The sequence below is a fragment of the Notothenia rossii genome (assembly GCF_949606895.1).
Source record: "Notothenia rossii genome assembly, chromosome: 6".
Lineage (NCBI taxonomy): Eukaryota > Metazoa > Chordata > Actinopteri > Perciformes > Nototheniidae > Notothenia > Notothenia rossii.
The window spans coordinates 1,578,402-1,597,411 of record NC_136909.1 but is presented as its reverse complement, the minus strand read 5'-3'; the positions used below and the strand labels follow the sequence as shown (position 1 = coordinate 1,597,411).

Here is a 19,010-nt window from a genome sequence, read left to right as displayed (position 1 = left end):
TAATATCCATATATTTTATACTATACTACCTGCCAACCCTACCGATTTGGGCGCTAGTCTACCGGTTTTTACATGTTTCTACCGCCTACCGACTTAGCTGGCTTTCCCTGCCGATTTGTAATCTTCCCAAACTATAACAAATAAAAATGACTCTCCATAGACACTGGACTCCACTTTTGGTGGACACCGTTTGCAGCGTGATCGCATCATACAAACAGTCCTCTGTGTTTCTGAAAGAGAAACAACGTGCAGACCGGGGGTAACGCTGAGGCATTTGAGTCCTGCAGGATTTCCCCGTTAATATCAGTGTCTCCAAAACACATGTTGGCGACTGAGAGACATCCAGTGTTTGGTCTTTTCCGGAAGCCTCCTACAGTGTCTCAACTAAAAGAGGACCACAAACACACACAAAATATAATGCAATTTTGAGATTTGGGGATATTTATCTCCCATTCTTTCACTTTTTCTGACATTTTCAACACCAAACATGTCGTTAATGTGTTTAGTGAACTACAGTAATCTGAAAGCCTGTACATTATTTATATCACACTTTATCAGTAGAAAAATGCAGGAAATGACTTTTTTAATGCAGTATTTTCTGATGTATGGTGCAACACAAAGATATTTCGCTCTGTGCAAACCTTTGACTCTAATATGTCAACAACATGAAACAAGAATATGAACCTGGCTTTATCCAACGTTCACACAAGAGTTCTACATCGTGACCTTCATCTACACTGTCTCAACTGAAAGAGGAAACACATTACAAATATAATAACATGTGGAGACTTTGGGATATTTATCTCCCATTCTTTGACTTTTCGGGCATTTTACAGACATGTTGTTGATGTCACTGTTTACCAAAATACCACTTTTTCTAAAAAATGCATAAAATGATGCAATATATAATAATAATAATAATAATAATAATAATACATAACATTTATATAGCGCCTTTCACGAAACCCAAGGTCGCTTCACAAGTCGGGCAGGGGGGGGGGAGTAGGGGAAAAGAGGCAGACAGGTCAGGGGGGGGGGGGGGGGGGGCAAGCAAGTAGCGGAAAAATAAAGCTATCAAACTAACCATAGGGGAAAGCCTTGGTGAAAAGGTGCGTTTTGAGGGCTTTTTTGAAAGTGTCCAAGGTTGGGGCGCTGCGGATTTCGGGGGGGAGAGAGTTCCAGAGGGTGGGGGATGCTACACTGAAAGCTCTGTCACCGAAAGTCCGTAACCTGGTGCGGGGGGTAGAGAGGAGATCCTGTCCAGACGATCGGAGCTTCCGGGATGGAGTGTGGTGGTGGAGAAGATCAGACAGGTATTGGGGGGCGAGGGCATGGAGGGATCTGTAGGTCAGAAGAAGGAGTTAATACGTGATACGGTGCTTGACTGGGAGCCAGTGGAGGTGGATGAGGGTGGGGGTGATGTGCAGCCGAGTTCTGCACATACTGGAGCCTGTCCAGGGCTTTACTGGGAACCCCGAACAGGACTCCGTTGCAGTAGTCCAACCGGGAGGAGACGAATGCATGGATGAGGGTCTCGGCCACGGAATCGGAGAGTGATGGTCGTAGACGGGAGATGTTCCTGAGGTGATAGAAGGCAGACTTGGTGACGGATTTGATATGTGACTGAAATGAGAGAGTTGAGTCAAGGATGACACCCAGGTTACGGACTTCGGGAGACGGGGAGATGGAACAGCCGTCAATGTGGAGGAGGAGATCCCCAACCTTCCGGAGCAGTGCCTTGGGGGCCACAACCATGAGCTCAGTTTTCTTACTGTTGAGTTTGAGTAGATTTGCTGTCATCCAGGTTTTTATGGCATGGAGACAATTGACCAGAGACTGTGGAGGGAGCTGGGCAGATGGTGAGGTGCTGAGATAGAGCTGAGTGTCATCAGCGTAGCAGTGGAAATTGAAATATATGTTAAATACATGGTTTATACATGTGATTACTGGGTTCCATTTCTTCTGATTACCTAATTTGGGCGTGCACATTTGCCACGCGCAAAACCTACCTCTTTTGGATTTGGAAAGGTTGGCATGTATGCTATACTTGCACTGCTTACCGTTTTCATACTTTATATATCTTAGCATATTCATACACACTGTTCATACTGCTCACAGGCTGCTGTGTGTATTGTTAAATATGTTCTTTATTCTCGCGTCCAGGAGAGAAGCTTTAAAATGAGACTAAATGGAGTCTCTGAAAAGATTCAAATGGGATACTTTAATTAAAAAAGGCGCGGTAGTGTTACAGACAGAATATTGTTCCGTCAGACAAACAGCTGTGGTCCGGTTCTCCTGAGCAAGAAGAAGACAGCGGATCTCTCCTCCGGCGCTGCTATATATATCCTCTGCTGGCTCCTCCCCGCCAGCCGGCTCACCTCGTCTCCAATGTCCGTTATTGCATTTAAACAGAGGATAGGTTCTTTTCACATTCAATATATGCTTAACACGCCGTTTCTCCTCATATTCTCTTTCATCACTTTTCATTTAACACATTCTAAACGCTCTAATCAATACTCTAAACAATACTTCTCGGCTCGTTTGGTTTCCGGTCATTCCGGATGTTGTCACATGCTACTCGTCTGTAAACAATAATGTATTCAAATAAACTGTACTTTCATTTAATATTCAACATGGTAGTATCTCGACATCTATCGTTGTAGTGTTAAATCAGTAGGTTTCGGTTTTCACCACACCAAGTCATTTCGCTCCTCAGTTCACCTCTTTAGGAAATCGTATATTAGCCACATGCTACATGCTAACCGTAGATGAAGGATTTTCAGAATAAAAGCTTAACTGCTTGTGCACAAGAATTTCTGGTTTTTCAGTATAAAAGAGCGTTTGAACTGACGGTATGTTTAAGCTACATTATACCATCAAAACATTGATTTTAATTTCTAACAGGGTGTAACGGTAAACGTATTCGTACCGAAAATATTCAGTATGGGCCCTTCGGTTCGGTTCACGTGTGTACCGAAGTGTACCGAACGAATATAATGTTAAATGTAAAAAATGTAGAACGTGAACAACTTTTTGGACGTAATATGAACAATTTGCTCACATTGGGTTCAACCAAGCGGCAAACTCTGGGGTAGAGCCGGGACGGAAGTGCCACACACTGCAGTTCATATATTGGCCAATAGGGACTGACTGCAGAAAGGAGCAATCTCCATAGACCCCCATGTTAAAATGCCCAACTTTACAGCAGAGAAAAACATGTTTCTACCCCTGGCTGCAATAAATATTATTATGAATATAGTTAGATTCCACCTTCATGATTATGGATCTGTGAGTGAATTGTTTTCTAACACAACCCTTTTATTTATATTATGTCTTTAAGTTTTTCCATAAATTAGGGTGTGGTCACATTCGGTGACGGCTCTGTCAAGTGACTGCTGCTGTTAGCTTCTTGTCTCTCTGCTAGCTGCTCCGTGAAGCTAGCTACAGGCCCTCTGCCTGCTCAGTTCATCCGGAGAACACAACTTGACCCCGGCCGTGGTTGTCTGTTCTTCATGCTCATATATCAGACTATTGTGACTCGCTCTGCGGTTGAAACAGACGGTGCATGAATGCAGTTTTGCGGTAAGTGAAATTTGAATACTTATTTATGTGTTAATGATTTGAATCAGCTACGTAATGAATGTTAAGGCTTGGGTTAGCGTGTAAACTTAGAGAGATATTTTATTATGTAGGTAGGAACTGGATGCATCGCTAAGGTTCATTTAAATTGTATGTAGATGAGCTAATGTCGAAGTAGTGTATGTGAAACCAACCTCACAATAAGATGTGTGTATATTACAATTATTAATGTCATATCTCAAGATGATTACTTAGATATTACAATATGGTTGGTTGAGCTGGAGTTCATTATTGAGCTTACACGTTAACATCACAGCCATCTGAAGAACAAACCCAAACCTTGTTGTTTTTATTAATGCATTACCAAATGGGTATCAAATAAACATTAGCATTGGTAACACAACTTCCAAAGTTACAGTTAAATAAAAAGGACCCTGACTCGGACAATACACAATCCAACATGTTCAACAGAAGAGAGTCAGTTATATTGTTTGTACACATGGTACTTTACATATATCTGTTTGTTTAAGGTGTCCAGGTGATGCAGACAGGCTGGACCAGAGAGTGAGAGACAGAACTGGACTCCTCACAGCAGTGAACTTCAGCACAGGTACAAAGACTCTCTTTTTCATACTGTACAAAGAATCAAGAAAGATATTGGTTTAAATGAATTAAGTATTGACTTTAATACACTGATATACATTCCATTAAACAATACTAAATACTAAATCACCTACACATCAGTGAAGTTCAGGGTTTTTTCTGTGCAAAAAGTTACATTTAGATGTTAACAAGCAATATGATTTTGTCAGCTTTCTAATGTAATGTATTAAAGGCAAAGATATTTAACACATAGTGAGAACTGCTACTATTTATCTCTGAATATTGTCAGTAAAAAACGTGGTAAAAGTGATTCTTTCAGTGAGACAAAAGAGCAAGCTTCTACAGTTGCACTGCGTTTTGATAACAGTTCAATATTATTTTGATAATAACATATATTTCAATGTTGATGAACTTCATACTGTTCATTCATAATCTGATTACAATTACAAAATAATTATATCTCCAGCCCCTAAACACACAAACACACCGCTTTCAGAAATAACACACTTGTTATGCAATAATATGTTTTATGTTTCCTGTAATGTTTGTTAGGAAAGGACATGCCTGAAAGACACGACATGCTCCCCTTCTCTGAGGGTCAAGAAGAACATCCAAGAGGAACATTCAAAGCTGATGCTATGAGATTTTAAGACCAGTTCACTAAGAAACTACTTTTATTGTGAAAACAGTCAGCTGATGGAATGCACCTATTTCTACATCTCCACTCCATCAGCTGATTGTTTCTATTTGCCTCGCTTCATGAGTTCACATCACTTGTGCCTTGTACCGCAGAGTTTGCAACGTCACAAATAAATGGGCCAATCTTCAGTCAGATGTGAATGTGTAATCTAACATCTTCAGTCAGAATAATGGACAAAAGGAGTGCAAATACAATTTATTGAAATGTGAACCAAAAGTTAATCAAACATGTTTTAAATATAAAGCACATATGGACAGAAGGTGTAAACCTATTAAATGTATAAGTAAACACATTTAGTCAAATAGCGTGACAGACTAGGCCTGTGCAGGTGGTATCAGCTTAGCCCAGCAGGGGCTCCTCCATCAGACCTGGACCCCCTCGCAGAGGAAAGACCCTCAGTCCTCTCCAAACCAACAGACAGGACGTCCATCACACGGAGGTTTCTCCCTGAAGTCTCTGCAGCTCTCTGGACACCACGCTGTCTCAATCCGTCCACACTGAATATGAGAGGGGGAAAATGAAAATAACAAATGCTTTAGACAATAAGAAACATAAAGTTGAGTTGCTCAGTTTTTTTAGATTGTCAATACTATTACTGTATAACTAATATATCAGGTTAAGAGGCACCTTCAAATAAAGATTGCTCTTTAAATACATGTTGTCTTTTGAATTGTTTGTCTAAAGTCAAGGATCTAGAACTGGTTCTTAGTTTTAATGATACAGTCTGGTTATTATGCTGTTTGGAGGAGGCCTCACAGGTAAGAGCACTAACTAGCTACCATCACATGTACCTTAGCTTGACTTAAATGTATTAAACGTATAATTAAGTGATATCAAAATATAAATAACTAATGTCATGCAAACATATTAATATTTGCTTGATTCCAGTGTGAATTTAGCACAATTGCATACAAACGCTAAGGGATTTTAAGATTCTGAAGTGTTATGCTAAAAACTCAATAACTTAGATTATTATTTATAGTTTTTCTGAATAGTTTCATGTCCGCTTACCTTAGAAACGTAAAATGCCACGGCAGTGTGCAGATGGGGAGCATGTTAGCTTAGCTTGGTAGCTTCAGCTAGCTCTGGAACTCTCAGCTCGGTGGCAGCAGGTCCCGCCTCGGCTCCGCATGTAGCAGCTGCGTGTGTGTAAACTGCCCCGCCCCCTCGCACACAGACGGGGGAGAGAGATCTCGTCTGATCGAAAAAACATCATAGACGCATTTGTTTGTCTTTTTGCATATTAGAAACGAGTTGTCTCCAGTACCGATAAAAAGACCAATAACGTTGGAGCTTAACGGCGCGTAAAACACACGTGATGACGTCACCAACGAATCGACGACTGAATTAGTTGGCAACTAATTTGGAAATCGATTTTAATCGATTAAGTCGATTAGTTGCTGCAAGCTGACTGAGAGAAGCCCAGAGTGAGCAAAGCTGTCATCAAGGCAACAGGGGCTACTTTGAAGAATCTAAAATAAAAATCATATTCTGGATTTTTTTTAAACTTTTTTGTTAAAGGTAGGGTAGGTGATTTGGGAGAAAGCAGCTCGAGTGCGCTAGAATTTGAAAATACACAACCGGAACAAATCTGCCACATCCTTACATAGCCCCTCCTCTAACACACACGAACACGCACATGACCAATGAGGGCATGAGATAAGTTTGTGCACAGATGGAAGGCTGACAGGCAGGTAGGCCATCCAGTTACTTTAGCCAGGCCGGCTCAGATGATTGGTCGTGCTTTTTATAGTACCACGGCTTCCATAGATGACATTTTTTAATGGATTTTTTGTCAAAGCACTTCAGATATTCATTGCTATCGGGATGTTAAGAGCATTCCATGGAATATAACAAAAAGTGTATCTCGAGCCGGTTTCTCAAACTTACCTACCCCACCTTTAACTAAATAATTCCATATGTGTTCATCCATAGTTTTGATGCCTTCAGTATTAATCTACAAAGTAGAACAAAATTAAAATAAACAAAAAACATTGAATGAGAAGGTGTCCAACATTTTTGACTGGTACTGTATATAAACAACACACATTTTAATACTTAGCAGGTTCCCTCATCTATAATCATTTATACAAGCTCAACTTTGAACGTTTACAGCAGTAACATGCAACATACGAGATAATCAAGAAACCTCAAATCGAACACTGACAGGGAACATTTTACTGCACCGTCATTACTTTTACATAAGAAGGTGCCGTACAATGTTCTGATGATACTTGCATACTTTTACTGAAATGAGGTTTGAATGCAGGGTTTTAATTTGTAACAGAGTATTTTCATTCTATACTGTGTAGTGTATCTGTGAACGATCCCAAATACAATTCCTTGTTTACATTGCAGCTAGTGCTAAGCCAGAAGTAAAAACCCTTTTACATTTTTAACTGGAAGTGGAAAGGGGCTGGGCTACATGAGGTGACTTGAGACAACACAAATACACAATAGGTGGGACAAAGAAAGATAATGTGAAAATATAAAAACAAAGGTATTAATTAGGGCTGCAAAATGTCTCCCATTGTAACGGTGAGGAGATTTTTAAATGCTAACAGTTTGTTCTGACTGTGTGTTTCCTGTTTCCTGCAGACGTCCAGCAGCTGGTGGTTAAAGAAGAGCTTTTCCCTGACCAGCAGGAGTGGAGCTCCAGTCTGGACCAGGAGGACCCAGAGCCCCCCCCCCACACATTAAAGAGGAACAGGAGGAACTCAGGATCAGTGAGGAGGGAGAGCAGCTTCAGGAGGTGGAGGAGGCTGATATCACCAAGTCCACTTTCACTCCTGACCCTGTGAAGAGTGAAGATGATGAAGAGAAACCTCAGTCCTCTCAGCCTCGTCAAAGACAAACTGAACACATGGAAACAGAAGCTGATGGAGAGGACTGTAGAGGACCAGAACCAGCCAGGAGCTCAGATCCAGAGATCAGTTTACAACCAAAGACTGAGGACGACGCTGAAGACTCTTCTGAAGACACTGAAGACAGTGCAGATTGGAAAGAGACCAGAGAACCTGCCTCAGGCTCAAACTCACTGAAAAATAGACATGAATCTGTCAGTGATCCACAACGTAGTGCTGAAAAGAAACCATTCACCTGCTCAGTCTGTCAGAAAGCTTTTTCACTGAGTGCATATTTAAAGTCACACATGAGAGTCCACACTGGAGAGAAACCATTCACCTGTACAGTCTGTCAGAAAGCTTTTTCACATGGTGGAAGTTTAAAGGAACACATGAGAGTCCACACTGGAGAGAAACCACACAGCTGCTCAGTCTGTAAGAAAGCTTTTTCACGGAGTGGAAGTTTAAAGGAACACATGAGAGTCCACACAGGAGAGAAACCATTCAGCTGCTGAGTTACCCATGTTGAGTAGCTGGCGTCAGTGAGATCTCGTCTGACTGAACGCCCCGTGTCAGGCTCCTGGATTTCCAGGCTAACATGCCTCACAGGTTCAGTAGGGAGCTCCCTCGGTAATGGCAAGGAATCCTCAGCTGCCGTTGCCTTTTGGGGAAGCTGCACTCTTTGGAGCAATGAGTCCCGACCGGTTCTTTTTTGTCTTTCTTGTAACCTAGAAAGAAATACAACATATTGAGAATTGTATACAAAGTGAATCCATCTAAAGTGCAGCTGTTAAAGAGAATGTAGCCAAAATCTCTTACCAACAAGACACAGTGGTGTTGTTTATAGTAACAAGCACCAAGTGGGTCTGCTCCTGTACGGCGAGGCTGTCTTCCAGCAGTTGTTTAATGTGGACGTATGATTTCACCATAGACTGTGGAATAGGCAAGGTTTTACCCTTGCTGTCTTTGGGGCGGTTTCCTGCAAGCTCAAACTCTTTTAAAGCCTGAGTGAAACACATTCACATATCCGGCTGGCATCAGGTCTCAGAGCAGCCTGACCATGGGTCATGAATAGTCTGTGAAGGAGAAAGACCATTTATAAATATTATATGGATATACAGTACAACCCCACTTCACAAATGGACTATACCAGTTCATTTGTCTGAGTCCATTACTAAGAGTCTGAAATGCTGTGAGGGTTAGACGTACAAAACAGATACTTACTACTCTCAATAATGACAATTAAGATATATGTGAATGATGTAATGTGTGCGTCCACTAGAGGTCAGTTCACCTTTCAGCTGCTTGTGGGCCTGGCACAGAGCCACTTCGTTTCCTGGAAGCTCTCCATGGTCCAGGTAAGGTTTTTTTTTTTGGACTCCAGGCTATGAGTTGTGGGTTGCTTATCCATTTGATGTAGCTTTGAATACAGCCTCACAATCTCATCCGTCTCGCCTACTGACAATGCCGTTATTGTTCTGTTTAGTTGAACAAGATACTTGGCCAAGTCATCCACAGCCTCCCATCCCTCAACACCTCTAGAATCACAGCGGGTATTCTGACAAATGATTGGTAAATGGTCACATGACCTGAGCCGATGTCCTGGGCGCAGAGAAGTTTTTGTCAGAAGTACACATCTGACAGGACTGTGAGACATCACCGTGCTATAAGCACACAACACCAATTGACTATTTGAGACTGAATGAAACAAGTTATTCATAGCATGTGCGGAGCAATAATGAATCCTGAAGAATTTAAAAACAATGTGATTTTACAATTGGTCAGATTACCTGAGAGGTTGTGTAAGTGGACGCGTCGGGTGAGTCAGCAGGAAGAGAAATACTCTGAGTGGATTCAGGCTGGGGCTCTTCAGGTGGGCTCTCAGCTGCATCACTTTGGGGGGATAGTGCCAACGGCTGTACAGCCGTACCGGCCATGAGAGACAAACAGTTGAATAAAAATATCCTTGAAATTGATCTGTTCATCCAAATGGATCTAAATGCATGCAACACAAAAAGACAAATGTAGCCTATGCGATAAAAACACCATTCAAAGCATGTATGCTCTTCTAGAATTCATATGCCAGGACAATAAAAGAATAATCAGATTACCTGAGATGATGTGTGAGGTGATGTGTTGTGAGATACAGGGAGCAGAAAAGCACCGCGGGGTGCTGAAGTGTCCGAGGGGCGCTGACTGAGGATCTCCACTGCATCACTCATTGTGATGTCAAGGCACTCCTCCTCCTCCTGAACTTCAACCTGGCGGTCTGGAACAATGGTGCCACGTTCACTGTCCTGTTGTGGACCCAGCAGATCTCCTCTGTCAGACTGAGCCAGCAAATACTCCACAGCAATACGCTCACCTGCCATAACATAAATTATGAAAAAGAAAATGTTTAAATTTGGAGGAATAGACAAGTTGCTACTAGAAAGAAGAAGAACAGAAAGGCCTAGCTGCAGTGACGTGGGGAGAGGGAGGCGGGCTCTTTCATCGTTATCAGAAAAGGATCATATAGGGCAGTGGTCCCCAACCCCCGGGCCCCGGACCGGTACCGGTCCGTGGGTCGTTAAGTACCGGGCCGCACAGAAAGAATAAATAACTTTCATTATTTCCGTTTTATTTATTATTCGAGTCTGAACAATCTTTTATTTTGAAAAATTCTCCGAATTCTCCCCGTTACATCCGTCTATGACTCACGTGACCCACTCTTGACACCGCTTGACCTATGCGATTGACACATGTCAATATTGTGGTCACGTGATACATTAACGGTTAGCGCTAATATTAAATATTAACGGTCGCGCTAACTCACAAGCTAGAAACTCACAAGCTAGAAAGATGAGTAAAAAACAGACGTCTTTGGAAAGTTTCTTTGCAAAGGGGAAAAGGGCCAGTGAGGAGACAGAAGAAGAGCCTATACCCACCAAGAAAAAGAAAGCTGCATTTAACAGACAGTACCAGGAGACCTACTTAAAATATGGATTTATCGCTACAGGTGATTCCCACGCACCAAGCCCGCTGTGCATAATATGTGGTGACCGGCTCTCCAATGAGGCAATGAAGCCTTCAAAACTGCTTCGCCACTTAGAGACTAAGCACCCTGCTTTAAAAAACAAGCCTTTGGAGTACTTTGAAAGAAAAAAGCAGGAACAAGAAGGACAGAAGCAATTACTGAGGGCCTCTGCAACAACAAATGCAAGTGCACTGAGAGCATCCTACTTGGTGGCTAACCGAATAGCTAAGGCTAAAAAACCATTCACGATTGGTGAAGAATTGATTCTTCCGGCTACTAAAGACATTTGCGGTGAACTTTTGGGGGAGGCTGCGGTTAAAAAGATAGCACAGGTCCCTCTGTCAGCTAGCACCGTCACGCGGCGCATCGAGGAAATAGCAGAGGACATTGAGACACAGTTGTTGGAGAGGATTAATACATCACCGTGGTACGCACTGCAGGTTGACGAGTCAACAGATGTGGACAACAGGATGTGCATGAGGATGTGTTGTGTGCACTATCGTTGACAACCAAAACCACAGCCGCAGAACTATTTAAGACGCTGGATAATTACGTATCAGGAAAACTTAAATGGTCTTTTTGTGTCGGCATTTGCACAGACGGAGCTGCTGCCATGACCGGACGGCTGTCTGGTTTAACTACTCGGATTAAGGAGGTTGCACCTGAATGTGAATCTACACATTGTGTCATACACAGAGAGATGCTGGCGAGCCGAAAAATGCCACCGGAACTTCACAGCGTATTGAATGATGTTGTTAAAGTTATCAACCACATCAAAGCACACGCACTTAACTCACGCCTATTCGAGCAACTTTGTGAGGAGATGAACGCGGAGCACAGACGCCTTCTGTTATACACAGAAATAAGATGGTTATCCCGAGGGAGATCGCTGGCCAGAGTGTATGAATTACGAGAGCCGCTGCAAAGATTTCTCTTAGAAAAAAAGTCACCGCTGGCAGCACATTTCAGTGATGAGGAGTGGGTCGCAAAACTGGCTTACTTGTGCGACATATTTAGCCAGCTCAATGAACTCAATCAGTCTCTTCAGGGGAAAATGACAACAGTCTTCAAGTTGGCAGATAAAGTAGCTGCATTTAAAGCCAAACTGGATTTGTGGAGACGACGTGTGAACAGAGGCATATTTGACATGTTTCAAACATTGGCGGGGATTTTGGAGGAGACTCAGCCGGAGCAGTCATTCTCCCAGCTGGTGCACGATCACCTGTCTTCGCTTTCAAAAGAGTTCGAGCGCTACTTCCCAACCGCAAAAGACCCACGAACTGAAAAGGAATGGATCCGCGACCCATTTGTCAACAAACCGGGCGAATCCAGCATGTCCGCGCAAGAAGAAGATCAGCTGCTGGAGATCGCAAATGACGGCGGCCTGAAAAGGATGTTCGAGACATCAACTCTGCCGGTATTCTGGATAAAAGTCATGGCAGAATACCCCGAGATTGCCACAGCAGCTCTGAAAACCCTGTTGCCATTTCCGACATCATATCTGTGTGAAGCGGGGTTTTCTGCAGTCACAGCAACCAAAACAAAATCACGAAATAGACTGGACATAAGCAACACACTCCGGGTGTCTTTGTCTCCCATCACCCCGAGATGGGACCGTCTCATTGCAGAGAAACAAGCTCAGGGCTCTCATTAATTTAGCGTTATGGTGAGTTGTATTTTTCATGAACTTCATATGTTTTATGTTGTATTTTGAAGGTATGTTTAAGTGTTACCAAAGCGACCAGAGAGCGCGAGGCAGAGAGGTTGTTATTGTTATTATTATGTTATTATTATTGTTGTTGGTGGATGTCAGGAGGACGCAAAAAAAAAAAAAATGTCAGGAGGACGCTGCTAATAAAGTTACATACAAGTACACAGTGGATTCAGGCTTTTTATTATTATATTTACAAAATACCATGGTCTTGTCATTTTATTTTGTTGTATTTATCCGCCACACCTTAAAGGCCGGTCCGTGAAAATTTGTCTGACATTAAGCCGGTCCGTGGCGCAAAAAAGGTTGGGGACCGCTGATATAGGGCACACACGGAGCAGTTGGACCCCCAGAGCGTTGCGTATGCCGGTCTACCCACCTTGGGACCCGTTACCGTAGTCGTTTAGCCCCCCCCCCCCACACACAGAGCGGAGCAAGGCGACGAAACTTAAAATAATAAGCAGCATTTTACGGCGCGCTATGCATGGGGCCGCCTTGGGGGGTTTCCTGACATGTCGTTTCAGTAAATTAAAGGGTGTTTCATGTTGTCGTTGCTGTGAACCTTCTTAATAAAATGGAAAATGGCGTTTAATACTTTTTAATACTTTTTAATAGCCTTAACTTTCGCTAAATTGATTTATCAACTTTTAATACTTTTTAAGACCCCGCGGACACCCTGGTATTGTCCTCCTGTGCCTTGCTCATTTTTTACCGGTGTATTGATGGTCTGCAAACTAGCGGGGCGGGGCCTGCTGTGATCTGATCAAGAATGATTGTGATTGGTGGTTTGCTGTGCATGCAGAGCCTGCATGTCACTCACTCAAGTAGCCCTGACAGGAGAGCCGCGTAAGTTTTCCTTTTGTAGCAAGCAGCCACAGCAGCCCTGCTGTAGTTCGTTTATAGCATAACGTTAGCCTTTTGCTTCTGTCGACTAGATTTATGATTCAAAAATTATAAAAGTAGGCTTGAGATGTGGAGATTATCCGGCTGAACAAAACGTGATCCCTCTCTTAAATGTGTGTCAACCACAGACCTTATTTCGAGCTATTTTCCAAAATCCTATGGAGAATTTGCATTGGTTTTTGACGAAGGAACCGAAAGAAGTTTACTTCCGGGTTTAAGGACGCGTCACTGCGGCTCTCTATAACGGCCCGCCCACACAGTGGCGTGCGTTGACACTTGAAGCTGGGCGTGTCTGAAGCTTGGGGATTTTTTGCGAGCAACGCGACCAACAACCAATCACATGAATCTCCCGCCCCCGACATACAAAGCAACAGCAATGTTAAAACGAAGTAAACTGGATATAAACTCTCCAAACAGGCGAAAGCCTCCCAGTTTCACCCACTGTCTCTGCCACCTCCCTCCATGCCTGGCTCCTCCGGTTTGTATCCCGGTAGATGAACAGAGACTGATCATACAGCACCGGGTGATTCCCTACCGCTATAATGAATCTTTCCTCCATTTTTTGGAATATGAGGAAATGACCTGCGTAGTCTCTCCCAGCATACACGCGGTTTGATTGGCTAGCGCTTCTACTGGCAGATTTGCATAAACGGGATTTCATTGGCTGACGCTTCTGCCGAGGCGCCAAAAGTTGAACATTGCTGAACTTTTGAAGCGAGCAACGCCAGCAACGCTTCCCAAAATGCAGTTCGGCAAAAAGTGACGTCACCCCATTCAAATTGAATGGTGAAGCGTCAACGCACACCGCTGTGTGGACGGGCCGTAAGGAGTGAGAGTGACGCGTAGCCAAAACCGGAAGCTGCGTACACTCTGGTGGCTACCATTAGCAGCTAACTTTTTACATAAAAATGGAATTATGGATTATAAACAATTGCTTCAAAGCCACAGATACATTATCAACCTATTGATTAACCGATTCAGCGGCATTTTCTCTCGTTTTAATGCCATTGAACACGTCTTTTTATCAGATTGACAGCTACGGTGAGACGATCTCCCGTAAAAGCTCCGTAAAGTAGACCCTCCAGAAAAACGCGATCGCAGAATTTACCGCATAATCAGTAAAATGGCGCAGATTTTTAAAAGGCCGCATAATCCCCGCATTTTTCCACAAAAAGTTGAGAAGAAAAAAAAAGTTAAATGGTCTTGACGTGACGTCATCAGCTCGCGCATCACAGAATGTAAACAACACCGTATAGAGCTCATTTACCAACGAACATTTCTACTAAAGACCGGGCAAAAAGTGGGGGGAAACTATTCTGCACCCCGTGCAACTGTGTGTTGGAGCATTAGAGAAATTCAACGGTGGCGACCCACTTTGATTCATTCAAACATTCGAAAATGCTTTCTGCTGCTGCGGACAAGAAAGCCAAACAACTCACGTTCACTGAGGCATCAACCTCCAAAACCCTTTAGAGGGCTACAAGAAACGAAGTGAGTAGCCTACAAGATTGAAGCTGCAGATAACGAACGAGTAAATGAAAACAGAATGAAGCGGAGAAGTGTGTGTGTGTGTGTGTGTGTGTGTGTGTGTGTGTGTGTGTGGTGTGTGTGTGTGTGTGAGATTAAAATAGCCCAATTGCTTTTACAATAAATAAACATTGAATGTGTTTAATTGAATAGGAAAGGGGTTTAACGTTAGTGGCAGGTTGTGTGTGAGAGAGAATAAATAAGACAGCCCAATATTTAAAAAAATTGTTATTCTTTTATATTTATATTATATTTCGCAACTTCCCGCAATTTCACCGCATTAAAATCACATAAACCCCCGCATGTTGAATCGCATAATCAAGGATTTTAGCCCGCGTTTTTCTGGAGGGTCTAGTAAAGGTACGTGTTGTGATGTCTGTGTTTGCTTCCCCTGTCGCGAGATCGGATCGCTTAGTGATGATACTATATTCGATAAGTAATAAGGTTATCTTTATTTTGAATTCTGTGCTACAGTAAAGTTTTTTTTTTTTTTTAAATGAATAAAACCGCACATCCCTGCGGTGTGAATATCGCGCATGCGCAAATCGTGGTTATCGCCATGACACGATATATCGTTCAGCCCTAGTATAGTTGCACGTCAGGCACAACAGTGGATTTTATTATAATATTTGTGTATTGTATTTTGTAGTTTTTGCATAATATATAATTTTGTTCATTGGTTTGTTAAAAAGATATTACTTAAAAATCAGTTTTAAGAAAATGTGTCATGGATCAAGATGAAAATATCCTTAGTGTGTTGTAATTCATGCATGAAGGAGTTAATAAATCACACACTGATAGAACATTACTATATTGTAATTATATATAGGCTTTTCCTATCAAAAATGTTCGGGGTCGGTCAGGGGGTACTTGGCTGAGAAAAAGTTTCAAAGGGGATACATTACTGAAAAAAGTTTAAGCGCTGTGCTTCACAGTAGTGATGGGAATTCCGGCTCTTTTTGGTGAGCCGGATCATTTGGCTCGGCTCACCAAGAAGAGCCGGCTCTTTCGGCTCCCAAACGGCTCTTCAGTTTACCACATATTATACCTTTTAATTAAATCAAATGTAGCCCTGTTTTGACTAATGAATGATGTGTATGTGTACACATATATCACTTAAATTATTCAATACATCCTTTGTACTGAAGTATTCAAAAGTAAAAATAACATGTTTATTATAAATGATTTGCTGTGGCCAAATATTTTCATTGCATTAACAGACCCTTGTAACTCTCTGATACCACCCAATGAATGCACTGACTTGCTTGTAGAACCACGCTACACAAAACAGATAGCAACACCTATAAAAACTATTTGAAGAAAGGGGCTACTGTATCGACATTTTAAAATTATATTTAAAGAAAAGGCCCTGACAAAACAGCAGGGCTCTATTTCAGTAACTATTAGCTATAGAAAAAAAGACAGCAACCGCTGACATCAAATCTTTGCTTAGCCTAAGGATAATCATAAATAAATAACAGTGAAAATAAATACATTGCAATGCTCAAAACAGCAGAATCCAACCGTCTCTAATCATTGGATATTACATGTCACTGCATGCATGCACGGAGCAGCTGTAGCGCGGAGATCATCATCATTCTGTCTTGTATTGCTTAAAGTACCTATATTTGAACAATATATTTTAGGGCCATACCTATATAAAAGTATATAAATATAGTTTTCTTTTCAAAATACCAAACAGAACCTGCATTTTAGCCATGCCTCTTTTCGCTCTATTTGCTCTTTCCAGCGCTGTTTTTGCAGGGGGCTGATTCTGTGAGCTGCAGCTGACCACGCCCCCCTGCAGGAGAGGGCAGCGTGCTCTGAGATGAGCTGCTGGGCTGTCAGAAGAGGGGGAGAAAAAGAGATCTCCCTCCTCCGTGTCGAACGCTATCGAAGCAGTTTCTGCCGTTGCTCCGTTAGTTCAAACAGTAACGACGGACTATTTTTCTTAGCGGATGCATGTCAATTTAAATAAATACAACTATTTTTTAAATCAATGAAATCATTTTCTAAATCCATAGAAGCATTTCAATTAATATTGGGAGTCATGTCGTTACTTTGTTGAGAATGTGGCCATGTAATAAGCGGGACAATGTGCACATTGCATAATGTGCTTCAGGCCGATCTAGATCCCTCCGCAAAAAATAAATAAAAAACGGCTCTTTCGCGACCGACACATCACTACTTCACACAGCATGCAATAGTGTTTTATTGTCAGCGTTCATAGAGGTTTTATCTTCACAGTCTAATGTATATTTTCTACTTTTTAAATGTAGTTTTATTTATATGTTTTGAGATGTTTAAATTCTAGCATTGTTTATTTCTACTCTCTAATTTCTTGTTTTTTATGCTGCTGCAAAGCAAACATTTCCAACATTTCCATCATCCAACAGCGTGCTAGGCTAACAGCGTGCTAAGCTAAGGCGTGTGTGTGATGGAGTTTTAATTGATACACAGTTCAATTGGTTTTATTTTCATAAACGGTTATCAACCGTTAGTGCCAAAGCAGTAGGCTATAATATATTAATTACCAGCTGTGTCCCAATTCAGCGGCCGCATCCTCCTGAGGATGCATTCGGAGACCGCATACGTCACTTCCGCCAAACGAAGGCTGTCCCAATTCAAAAAAAAGACAAGACTCCTCCGAATGCGGCCCGCAAATGCAGCCTTCTTTCCCCAGATTTAGAGGATACATCTGATGTACACTCCGCGGTCTACCATATCCCAGGATGCAACGGGTGACAGTGACGAATGAGTTTAAAAAAATATATATGGCTTGTAACGTCCCATCAACGGCTACAACGGTTTCAGCTGGATTCGTTTTTAAATGTACTCACCCAAATAGTAAACGACATGAGAGAAAAGTAAACCTATTTAATTTGTGTATTTAAATATACGGGCAATTGGAGATGTCTTCTTTATATTACATACATAAAATAATATGAAGTGAAAATATTTCTAAACCCTGTTTGGTTTTCATATTGTTGGGATTCATTATAAAGCTAATTTATTTATTTAACTGCTTTTGTTATACAAATCTTACTGCAACAATTTTGTTTTGATAGGGAGCAAGGAGCAGACTGCGCAATTTATCTAGATGCGCGGGGAGAATGAAGCCCTCTTTACGGGGGCCTGTTGCGACCTCGGGAAAATAATTTAAATATATTATATAACACCAAAAATAAGTACAGCTAGATCTGACTCCATATTGAACAGTTTTGAAAACAGTTTGAAAATATTTTGCCTAGTGTCAGAAATTATTACCGGCACTTGTGACTGCAGCTAGGTTGCAAGGTGACGGGGGCGGCAAAATGTAGGGGGAACTGCCGGTGACGTACATCGAAATGCTCCGTAGACCGTCTCATTTCGCAGTCCGTGGAGGACCCAGGCTGGGTCCTCAGGAGGCTGGGTCCTCAGGAGGACCCAGCCTCTGGGACTCTGGGAATTGGGACACAGTTGACTACAACCCCTACTTGTTTCGCTAGCATAAACTCAACAAAGCTAGCGTTAGCTGGCTAACTGACGCTATTTTGCCGCTAAAATGCACGATATAAAAGGGTGGTCTTCAAAGCGGATTTAACCCTCAATCACAATAATAATATTCAAAGCAATACTCGGCAAGTAAGGGGCAAAACTTACCGTTGATTGACGCACAATGTCAGCAGACTGGTAGCGAGTAGCGACACGACAGTCATCCGGCTCGACCATAGACTGGGCTCGGCTTGACCTGACTTTGGATGTGATGACCCAAGCCTCGTTGTTCTGATAGCTCCTCCCCTTCGCTCCAACACCCCTCCCTCCCCCCACATCTAGGGTTATGGCTAGAAAGGATCCGTCTAATGTAAATATGACGTCACGTTCTCGTTCTAACTCTCGTTGTAATCGGAGCGGCTCGGCTGTAATCGGAAAGGGTCGGGGTGGGCGGGACGCGGGAAGAGACGTCGTTCTAACTCTCGTTGTAATCAGAGCAATGCCATTTAAGCCAAAATTAAATAAATACATCAATAATTAAATAAATACATATATATATATATATATAAATATGCCTATGAAATAAATTATGAAATAAATAAATGAGGCAATAAATATGTATACATGTACATTTAAATACACATTTATTTATTT

At 42.1% G+C, this 19,010-nt stretch overlaps 2 long non-coding RNA genes across 5 annotated transcripts; one reads left to right on the top strand and one right to left on the bottom strand.

Moving 5' to 3' along the window:
• Nucleotides 1-3,084: 3,084 nt before the first annotated feature.
• LOC307043336 lies at nucleotides 3,085-6,077 on the top strand. The gene is made up of 2 exons (XR_013809345.1): nucleotides 3,085-3,582; nucleotides 4,110-6,077. It is a non-coding gene; the product is annotated as an uncharacterized lncRNA (long non-coding RNA).
• LOC307043333 lies at nucleotides 3,901-18,662 on the bottom strand. Of its 4 annotated transcripts, none has more exons than XR_013809340.1 (6): nucleotides 18,525-18,662; nucleotides 9,837-10,090; nucleotides 9,020-9,641; nucleotides 8,545-8,801; nucleotides 5,894-8,453; nucleotides 3,901-5,379 (listed from the first exon to the last, which is right to left on the bottom strand). It is a non-coding gene; the product is annotated as an uncharacterized lncRNA (long non-coding RNA). The 4 variants fall into 4 exon arrangements; XR_013809341.1 differs by having other exon boundaries at nucleotides 3,901-8,453; nucleotides 9,020-9,389; nucleotides 9,516-9,641; XR_013809338.1 differs by having other exon boundaries at nucleotides 3,901-8,453; nucleotides 9,020-9,720.
• Nucleotides 18,663-19,010: the final 348 nt, after the last annotated feature.